General features: G+C 45.5%; 1 protein-coding gene across 13 annotated transcripts in view; it reads right to left on the reverse strand.

Moving 5' to 3' along the window:
- Window positions 1-4768, reverse strand: part of STRBP (spermatid perinuclear RNA binding protein) — a 177964-nt gene extending 173196 nt beyond the window's left edge. For 11 of the 13 annotated variants that reach the window (XR_008996630.1, XR_008996632.1, XR_008996631.1 and 8 more), the window contains exon 1: window positions 4603-4768. The gene's annotated coding sequence lies outside the window, so the exon portion shown is untranslated. The remainder of the gene's footprint in view (window positions 1-4602) is intronic. The other 2 variants (XM_036914007.2, XM_057499008.1) reach the window with 2 other exon arrangements.
- Between the last annotated feature and the right edge of the window lie 5383 nt (window positions 4769-10151).

Consider the following 10151-nt stretch of genomic DNA (forward strand, 5'->3'; position numbering starts at 1 on the left):
CTATTTACATTTTTGCAATGTCAATCATGACTGCCATCTGGAGGTTTTTTACAACTAATAAACCAAACAAAGCACTTAAAAACCATTCCCCCTCAAAAAGAGCATAACCTGTCAATGGGCTTGGGAATGTCAAATGGATGGGTAATCTGATAACTAAAACTTAAAAAAGGAAAAATTATTCAATGAATCTGAAAAAGGAGGTTTAATGCCACTAGAAGAAGGCATATCTCTATTTTTTCTGTTCAAGTCATTTAGAATTAATCACCTTTCTGCAAAACACATAGGAAAAATGTATTATATTTATTATTCCTGATTTAATAATTGAATTCACTGAGTGAGAGACATATTCTGTCTCTGGAAATTCATGCTTAGAAACAATCTTGGGCTACAGCTAGAACTCAGAATGTCTGTCACAAGCTTCTGCTCAGACTCAAGAATTCAAATCAGCACAAACACTCAGCTGCAGAAATAAGCCAGGAAAGATAAGCCCACAGTAGAGCAAAGAATGAACTAACTTCAATTTAAAGTTATCTCTGATATTCACAGAAGTTTCATCTCTATCCATATTTCTCACTACAAATTAACCCACATAATGCCAAGTTCTAAAGTACTAAATATTATTTGACTAGCTTAAAGGAAAAAAGGAATTAAAAAATAGTATCTATTCCCTGTAATTTACATAGTTCTAATCTTCCTGAAAGACTTAAACTTGTTTTATATAAACCATCTCATTTCTCATGGGAGGTTGATGAAGAGTCAGGTTTCTGGAGGAAAAATAAGCACAAAGGGATTAAATATCTTGTCCAGCAAGTCACCGTGAAAACAAAACCAGACCCAATTATTTAGCCTACAAAGTCTAAATAACCTGCTTTCCTTGGTTCATAAACTTAGGACAATATTTTAAAGTGCCTACAAATTATCCCAAACTATAGAGTTTTATGGAACAATACATATAATCAGAACGCTATGCCAGAGTTGAGTATTCTAAGGAAGGAAGTACTGCTTGCCCCAAATCAATAAAATGAACTAACACAATGAACTTAAAAAATACAAGGAGGAAACAATAGCCATATTGGAGAGAATTTTCAAAGGTCACTCTATTCATCTTATATCCTTCTGCTCAAATTCTCTGCCAGGGAGCCAGAGGAGTCAGACATGCATGCCTCTTATAATTATATGCTCCTTCTGTACATATATCAAATTTCAAAATATATTGCTAAAAGTTTCAATCAAAGGCATATTACACTTTAAAAACCTTTCCCTCCAAAAATAAAATCTTACAGCAATGCTTTCAGAGCATTATTTTGCTGCCTTCATGACATACTTCAAATCTGGATTTTAAAAATCATTAGCTTCCAGGTTATTCTTTAAATATTTATATTTACAGATTCAGATTACTTAAAATGTGTTCTGCTCAGCCCTCAGTATGTTTAGGTAGGATTCCCACTTCCACTCTAACCTATTATTTGAACTTACAATGGCTGCATTAAGATACTTCCGAAATTGACAAAAGAAGAGAAGTAATCAACCCAGAAAGCCTCCCAAGGTACCAAAGCAGATCTTTTACTTGGAATCGTACTACATACCACGTTATGCACTACATGAAGCCCAAAAACGGTAACTCAAGTTATTTCTTCAACATGTTGAAATAATTTATTTTTCTGCAAAACCTGACAAGACTGAATTTTCAACTGTCAAAAGAGAAATCATTTTCCAAGGTTCTGGAAAACCCTTCTTACTAAGGCAGTCTCAAAGCAGTTTCCTTAATCCTTCAAAATCCCAAAGAATCTAACACAAGCCACAGAACACTAAAAGAGACTTCGCTGAAATGTCTGTGCTCAAACCCTTAAAGGTTATTTCCTATGTGTTTGGCAAGCTGATGGCAGTATGTCCACACAGCCCCAGAAATCTTTCCTCAATAAAGCTAACACTACACTCCCCAACTCAAATCAAAATACCAGAAAATCGAAAAGGCTCCAACTTAATTTTACTTAAACTATTAGGGAAGAAAAGCCAATAACTCAGGTTTTTGCACCTTGAAAGAGAAGTAGAGTCGCAGAGCTCTATTCCTGCCACTTTTAGGAGCTGTAAGTACAATACCTCATCTGACTCTATATAGCATAGCACTAAGATATTACATCACTCAATGCCTGAAACTGTCCCATTACCCAGAAAGCACCAGGGTATCTGACACACTGCACCAAGGTATCCCTTCCTGATACACAGCCCTCAAACGCTACTGACACAGGGCCCTGCTCTCCTGCATTATCTTCACTAAGACATCTGCCCTGCACCTGCTGCAGTACTTTTATTCACTCTCAGTGCACTCCTCATGATCCCGCGTATGTATCTTCTACCTTGCCCACTCATCAGGGTAATGTACTAGGACGATACACCACCACACACCTCCTCTAAACTTGGAAGTGTGTACTCATCTGTCCCCTATCCCTTCCCCATTCACTGGGTTCTGTAATTCATGATTTCTCTGATTCTAGATGCTTGAACTTTCAGATAATAGTACATAGTTTAATGTTCTCCATTTTCCATTAACATCGTTCCAGGATATACACACATACCCCCACACTCTCCAGTTCCTCTCAGTCTGGAATTTAACCCCTCCTCCCTTCATTTTTCCTTTTTCCAGTTTTTGCACCCTGCTCTTTTTTATACTTGCAGTGACCTAAAAAATTTGGTCCCTTTATTCTCTCAAGACTCAGTTTTCCAATCTCTCTTCCCATACTTCAGCACCCTGCTCCTTCCATACTGTTTTAAGCAACCTGTTTTCCTAACACTCTCCAACCTAACAGTTATTTCCCACCCTAAACCTGAACACCCTACTCCCCCCACCACCCCAATCAAATACACAACTATGTTGTCAGACATGCCCACACATCCCTCTCTTGTCCTTCCCTTACTCCTTGATAGGTACTCTACATCCTCTATCCAAAAATACCATTTTCCTCCTTTCCTTCCTTCAATTCCCTACCTCTCCCCTTCTACCAAAATCTAGCGCTCCAAACCCACGCTTCCCTCCTTCCACATACAGTACTCCAGAACTGTATACCTTCCCTTCCAACCTATCCCCTACTGTCCTCCCACCAACTTCCCTTCACACACCCACCACCCCACCACCCTTCCTTCTCCCCGACTTCCCTTCACATTTCCTGCCCCAGAAACATTTCCTTCCATCTGTCCCCTCACCTCACCTGCAACTCCAAAATTTCCCTCACCCGGTAAACCTTTGGCGCTACACCTCGCACATACTCCACTCTACCTGTCCCCTCCAACGTCCCCCTCCCCCTCCCCACCTAAATATCCCTCTCTTGCTACTCCCCTACCTTCATCCATACTTCTGAAAAGAACACTCTTCATTTCACTCACTTCTCCTACCTTCTAAATGCCCTGCACACCTCAGTGCCCAGACATTTCCTCTCCATCCCAGCACCCTACTCTACTGCCCCCACTTCTGCCGCCAACTCCTCCAACTTGGGCCCTGTTGCAATCACCTTCCCCTTCACCCCATACGCATCTCCCCTGAGTGCCCCCACCACAGAGGTAGCTGCTGCTCCCCTCCCAGATCCTCTTCTCACAGGTCCTCCCTCCAGTGACCTGCCTGTCCAGCCTTGACACCCTCCCGCCTCCCCTACACACCTCCTGGCCAGTCTTCCCGTCCCTCACAGGTCCCCTGAAGCCTCCGGGCCTCCCCTCACACACACCTCGTGCCAGAACACCCTCCATTTCCCTCACCATCATTCGAGACAGCCCCTGACACTCTCCCTCTGTCTCCCTTTGCATGCTCACCCCGTCACATTTCCTCACACCCAGACACCTTCCTCCACGTTCCTCCTCACATGTGGGTCGGTGGCCTCCCTCCTGTCGGCACCCATCCCTGCCCCTCACGCGCAGCCCCGACCGGGACGTCCGCCGCTTCCATTCCTCCCTCGAGTCCTTCATCTTCTCCCTCCACTCCCATCACTCGCCCCGACCCTCTCCAAGGCCTCCCGCACACCCTCCAGAGCCACCCCCAGCCCCCAAGCTGTCCCTCCACCTGCCTGAATGTCCTCCATCCCTCTGCCACTCGCCCTGACCCTCTTGGGCCTCCACACCTGCCGGAAGGCCCTCACTCTCCAGTGGGCCGGATCCCTCTGCCCTTCATTCTCCCCCAAATCTGCCCACATCCTCCACATGCCCCCCGAAACCTTCCCCTCCCCGGCCCCTGCCCCCAGTGTCCTCCAACACCTGCCCAGAGCCCGGAGCCCTCCATCCTACCCTGACCCCCCGACGCTGGGTGCCCCCACAATGCTCTCGCCCTCCCCTCGCTCGGGCCGGGACCCCGTCCCCCCAAAGGCGAGGAAGGCGGCCGCTGCCCTTGCTCAGAGCGGCCGGGACACCGCGCGGCAGCGGCAGCCACAATGCCGGAACCCCAGAAGCCGTGATTGCTCCCTGCTTTCCGCCCGGGCCGCGGCCGCCGCCGCTGCTAAGGACGCACAACAAACAATGCGGGGCCCGGCCGGCTCCGCCAGTCGCCTCAACCGCCGCCTCAACCGCCGCCCGCCCGGGACGGCCCGCCGCGCAGGCGCCTGCCCCGTCGCCGCAGCCTACCCGCGCCGCCGCGCTCTGCCCGCGCCCGGTCCTTGCTCCAACTCCGCCGCCGCCGCCACCTCGTCCGCCCGCGTCTCCGGCGCCTAAGCCCAGTGGCGGCGGCTGCGGCGGTTGCTGCCCTGGTGGCGCTCGCGGCTCCCGTCTCCGCTTCGGCGGCGGCGGCGGCGAGCACGTGACGCTGCCGAGCGCACCCATTGGCCGGGACGGGGGGCGGGCCCCGCGGCTGCTGGGGAACGGAAAGCCCGCCCCCTCACTCGCCGCGCGCCCCCTCCACGCGCACTCTGCCGTACCTGAGAGCGCCAGCCAGCGCCCGCCGCCGCCGCGCCGCGCCGCGCCACCGCCTGCGCCAACTGCGCACCTGGGAGCGCGCAGGGAGCACACGGAGGTGGCGGCCGCATGCACCTGTGAGCGGACGCTTACGTAAACTGCGTCTCCGCTCTTCTCCCAGGGCCAGGCTTCCGCCCGCAGTAGCACCTTAGCCCCGCTGCGCTAGCGGCGTAACTGCTGTGGAGCACGGACTACGAGCGGCGCAGGGAGGCGAGCGAAATGCACGGAAACTTCGTAACTTCCGATTCTGGGAGCGGCTCGGGCCACCGCAGCAGGCCAGTCTCCCCAGGCCCGCGCCTCAGTGACGGGTGCCTCCCAGCCCCAGCCGCTACGCAAGCGGAATAGGCGCTCAACGACTTCCTTAGGTGGAGGAGAGGGATGCCAGTGGTCTTTGACTTGTTAAAAGATCGATCCCAGCCTCCGCCCCTCCAACACTTACCAGCTGTGTGACCTTGACCAAATTACAGAAAACCACTCGGAACCTCAGTTTCCTGGCCAGAAAAACTGGGACAATAATTCCGATTTAGGAGCTGTTGGAGAGATGGAAAAAGACAATAGGTGTGAATTCTTCTCGCACTTAGCAGGCACTAAACAGAAATTGCAGTTCAGTCCGCAACCACCTCTCCTCCCACCTGTAATGGACCTCTCTGACTTCCTTAGAGTTAGGTAAGACTTTGGCTGAACACCTACCTGGCCAGGGCTGGGGAAGAAATGAAGGTCTGCTTTTTATTTTACAGTCACTAGCTGACACCTTCTTGGTACCCAGCAATCTGCCAGCAAGTTTGACCTCTACTGAGTGTACCTGCTGCATGCCAGGTGCTGTGCTGGACGTTAGAATGCACAGGTGAATGAGACAAGGTCCTTGTCCTAAAGGAATTCCCGCCCAGGCGGAAATGGCCTGACCACCCAGTGCCAGCGCTTGGAGAGCTGGGAGTCTAGGACGAATCTCCCACAAATGCCCCCTCCCATCTTTCTAACGTGCCAGGCTCAAATATTTTAACAGCTCTATTTGCTTCATTCATAGGATAAAGTGTAAACATTCTGACTCAACTTAAAAAAAAGCTCTGGTTCTCTGGCCTTAAGTTTCAAGGTACCTGCTCTTCCCCTCCTCAGGCCAAGCTGACCCAGGCACACTGAATTTCAGAACATTAGTTGCCAGACTGTGTTTCTTCTGAGCCTCCTGAACCAGATGCTAGGCCTCAAATCCTCTTCTACACCTTCTCCCCACCTCCAACCACCCACACCTTTCTTTATCCTCTTGGAAAAGCTACTTGGTGTGCTTATCAGTCAGCTTCGAACATATTCTCTCTGGAATTCCTTGGCTGCCTCAGACACATTGTCTAAATTCCCTCACCTTTGCACATAGCCCATTAAACCATATGTTCTTATGGCACTAGATTGTAATAGTTTAGCTATTTGTCACCTCCCTAGACTGAACTACCTTGAGGACAGGGCCATCTCTCTACCTGAGCAGGTTAGGGAGGACTGCATAAGCAAATGAGATGAGATCTTTAAAGCTGGGCTTTGCAGGAAGAACATGAATCAGCTGGGAAAGATGCAAGGCTGCAATGTCAAGGTCTGAGTTCAGTGCACACTCACTGTGTGACCTTAGAAAATCAGTCTCTCCAGGTCTTAGTTTACTCATCTGTCAAGTGAGACTATATAATATGCATACTTCATAGGGTTGTTTTAAGGATTCAGTGAGACAATATATCTCAAGGACTCATTACGGTGCCTGACAGTAAAATTTTTAAATTTTTTTAAATAGAAGGACTGCACAGCATTAAGCATTCAGTGGTATCTTTTATCCTGATATCTTTTTTGGGTTTTTTAACTCCAAACACTCCTCCCAAAAACATGCAAATGGGTCAAAAGTAAAGAAACGAAAAATTTCAAGCCTCTTGAAAATTTCCCTTCCTGCCTCCGACTCCATTTCCTCTACTCCTAATTCCACCTACCAGGGCAGCTACTGTTAAAGGTTTTTCATTTCCTACAATGCACGTCCAAAGAAAAAAGAAAGTTGCAGAAAATTATGTATCTATAATGTGTATGTAATACTTGGATTCTACATAGAAAGCGATCAGAAAGGATTAAACACCAATTACTATTGTTATGCCTAGAGAATGGAACTGGGTGTGGGGATGAACAACCTTAAATACTTCTGCATTGTTTTAATTCTCTGTAAAAATATATATACATATATATAATACATTTAAATTTTTTTATTGAGGTATATTTACATATCCTAAAATTCATGCACTTCCTGTGTACAAGTCAAGGTATTTAGTAACTTTACCCAGTGGTGCAAACATCAACTTAAATCAATTTTAGAACATTTTATTGATTCCCCATAAAATCCCTTATGCCCATTTACTGTTAATCTCCATTCCCACCCACCCCCAGCCACAGGCAACCTCTAATCTACTCTGTCTCTCTATTTTTGCTTTTTCTATATATATGAGAACATTTTTTTTAATCAAATAGATGTTTTAGAAAAAAATTAAAGTACCACCTCTTAATCTCACCCGCTGATAGTAATCACTGATAATATTTGTGTCTATTATTCCAAACTTTTCCTATGCATAGAAATATAAAGTTTTTACCAAAAAAATCAGTTTTGATTTTTTTCACTTAACACTATAAAGTAAATACACCTCTTTTTGTGTCACTGAACACTCTTTTGCATAATCTTGTATCTTAAGAATCATTCTATTAACCCAAGGCCCATGTTGGGTATTTGGGTCTTTCCCAATATTTCCACTGTTATAAACAGAGGAAGGTGATAGATGTTGTAAAGTTCTAGGGCTTGGTGAGCTTTGAAATCATTACCTAAGCTCAAAAATTAGCATTTCTTGTGTCATTAGGTCATTGCACCACTATTTACTGAGTACCTACTATGTGCCAGTCCTCAGGGATACAAACGCAAGCAAACAGCTACAAAGCTTTACCCTCAGGGGGCTAAAGGCCAGTGGGAGAGAGACAAACACTAATCAAATAATAATTGAATGGCCCACAGAGAAGGGAGCAGCCAACATAGGAAGGGAGGGAGGTCCTCAGACGCTGTCTGAGGAGGCATCTTTTTTCTTTTTTTATTGAAGGGTAGTTGACACACAGTATTACATTAGTTTCAGGTGTACAACACAGTGATTCAACATTTATATACATGATAATTCTAGGTACCAGCTATCACCATACCAAGTTGTTACAATATTTTGACTATATTCCTTATGCTATACATTACATCCCGGTTACTTATTTATTTTACAATTGGAAGTGCGTGTATATATATATATATATTTTTTTTGTGTGTGTGTGTGAGGGCATCTCTCATATTTATTGATCAAATGGTTGTTGACAACAATAAAATTCTGTATAGGGGGGTCAATGCTCAATGCACAATCATTAATCCACCCCAAGCCTAATTTTCATCAGTCTCCAATCTTTTGAAGCTTAACGAACAGGTTCTTACATGGAGTACAAATTCTTACATAGTGAATAAGTTACATGGTGAACATTACAGGGGCAGTCATCACAGAAGCTTTCGGTTTTGCTCATGCTTTATGAACTATAAACGGTCAGTTCAAATATGAATATTCATTTGATTTTTATACTTGATTTATATGTGGATACCACATTTCTCTCTTTATTATTATTATTTTTAATAAAATGCTGAAGTGGTAGGTAGATACAAGATAAAGGTAGAAAACATAGTTTAGTGTTGTAAGAGAGCAAATGTAGATGATCAGGTGTGTGCCTGTAGCCTATGTGTTAATCCACGCTAGACAAGGGCAATAAAACATCCACATATGCGGAAGATTTCTCTCAGAAGAGGGGGGGTGAGGTTCTAAGCCTCACCTCTGTTGATCCCCAATTTCTCACCTGATGGCCCCCCTGTGACTGTGCCTGTCTTAGGTTGTTCCTCCCTTGAGGAATCTTACTGAGGAGGTATCTTTGCAGCATATCTTTGGCACAGTGCAATGCCATTCTTATAAAAGGTGCCTAGGAAAGAGAGGTGGGCTGGCTCCCCTGCTTGAGCACAGTGCAGCCTTTCAGAGTTCTCAGGGCCTAGGCTCATTTGATCCTCTCATCTTCCCAATGAAGAGAAGACTGAAGAGGACATTAGGACCAGAAAGATAAGTGAATTGCCCAATGTCACTAGGCCAGGAGTGTGTACAGCTGAACCTGCACTCTGGTCTGACTCTTAGTTCAGTGCTCTTGGTCCCAGATGACACTGCCCTCTACAGAGGTTGCTCATCTTTGAAGAACCACCTTGAAACAGAAGCAGAAAATGCATAGAGCTATACTATCCAGTAAAATAGACACTAGCCATATATGGCTACTTAAATTAATTAGAATTTAATAAAATTTAGGATTCAGTTCCTCAGTTGCCTTAGGTGTGTTTTAAGTGCCCCAAAGCTGCCTGTGGCTACCCACGATGGTATTGAATGGCATTGACATAAACCATTTCCATCATTGCGGAGAGTTCTATTGGTCAGTGCTGACTTAAAGGAACAACAATGATACAGTAGTAGTAGTGATAATGCCTTACTTGTGTATTATTTTCCAGATGCCAGTTGGAGACTCAAATACCACAGCAGAATTGCTGTTGCTTACAAGATTTTCTGAAATGGTGAATAACTCTTGGTAGAGTCTGAACACAAGAAGTTATTATCTTCATTTACTTTGCATAGCATTTGCCTCCCTGGAGTATTAAAATCATGCTAGAGTGTACTTGGTAGTTATATGAAAAATGGAATTAGTTGTTAGGCTCAGACCACTGTACTTAGGACTTCCACCTACATAAATGTCCAGGGCAACATTCAGAAATCATGCAATACTGTCCATGCTTTGTAGGACATCTAGCATTCCTGGCTTCCCCCCAGTAAATGCCATTATGACTACTCAAAGGCCATCACAAATGTCTAAAAGCCCCAAGTGAGAACTATGGCTCTAGACTCTCATTCAACAACCTATTCAGGATCTCTAGTTGGATATTCACATGCCATTCAATGATCCACAACTCTTAGATCTTTCCTCCGCCTGTTCCCCCTTTCAGTTCCCTTGCTGAGGCTATGGCAGCTACTGCTATTGAATGATCATAGACTGAAGGTTGCACACAGGCAGAAGTTTGTTTGATTTGCTCTCTTTGTATGCCTTAGGATAGTGCCAGGCATATAGTAATCACTTAATGTTTATTGAATACCCAGCACATTTCCCCATTC

The sequence above is a fragment of the Manis pentadactyla genome, chromosome 3 (assembly GCF_030020395.1).
Source record: "Manis pentadactyla isolate mManPen7 chromosome 3, mManPen7.hap1, whole genome shotgun sequence".
NCBI lineage: Eukaryota > Metazoa > Chordata > Mammalia > Pholidota > Manidae > Manis > Manis pentadactyla.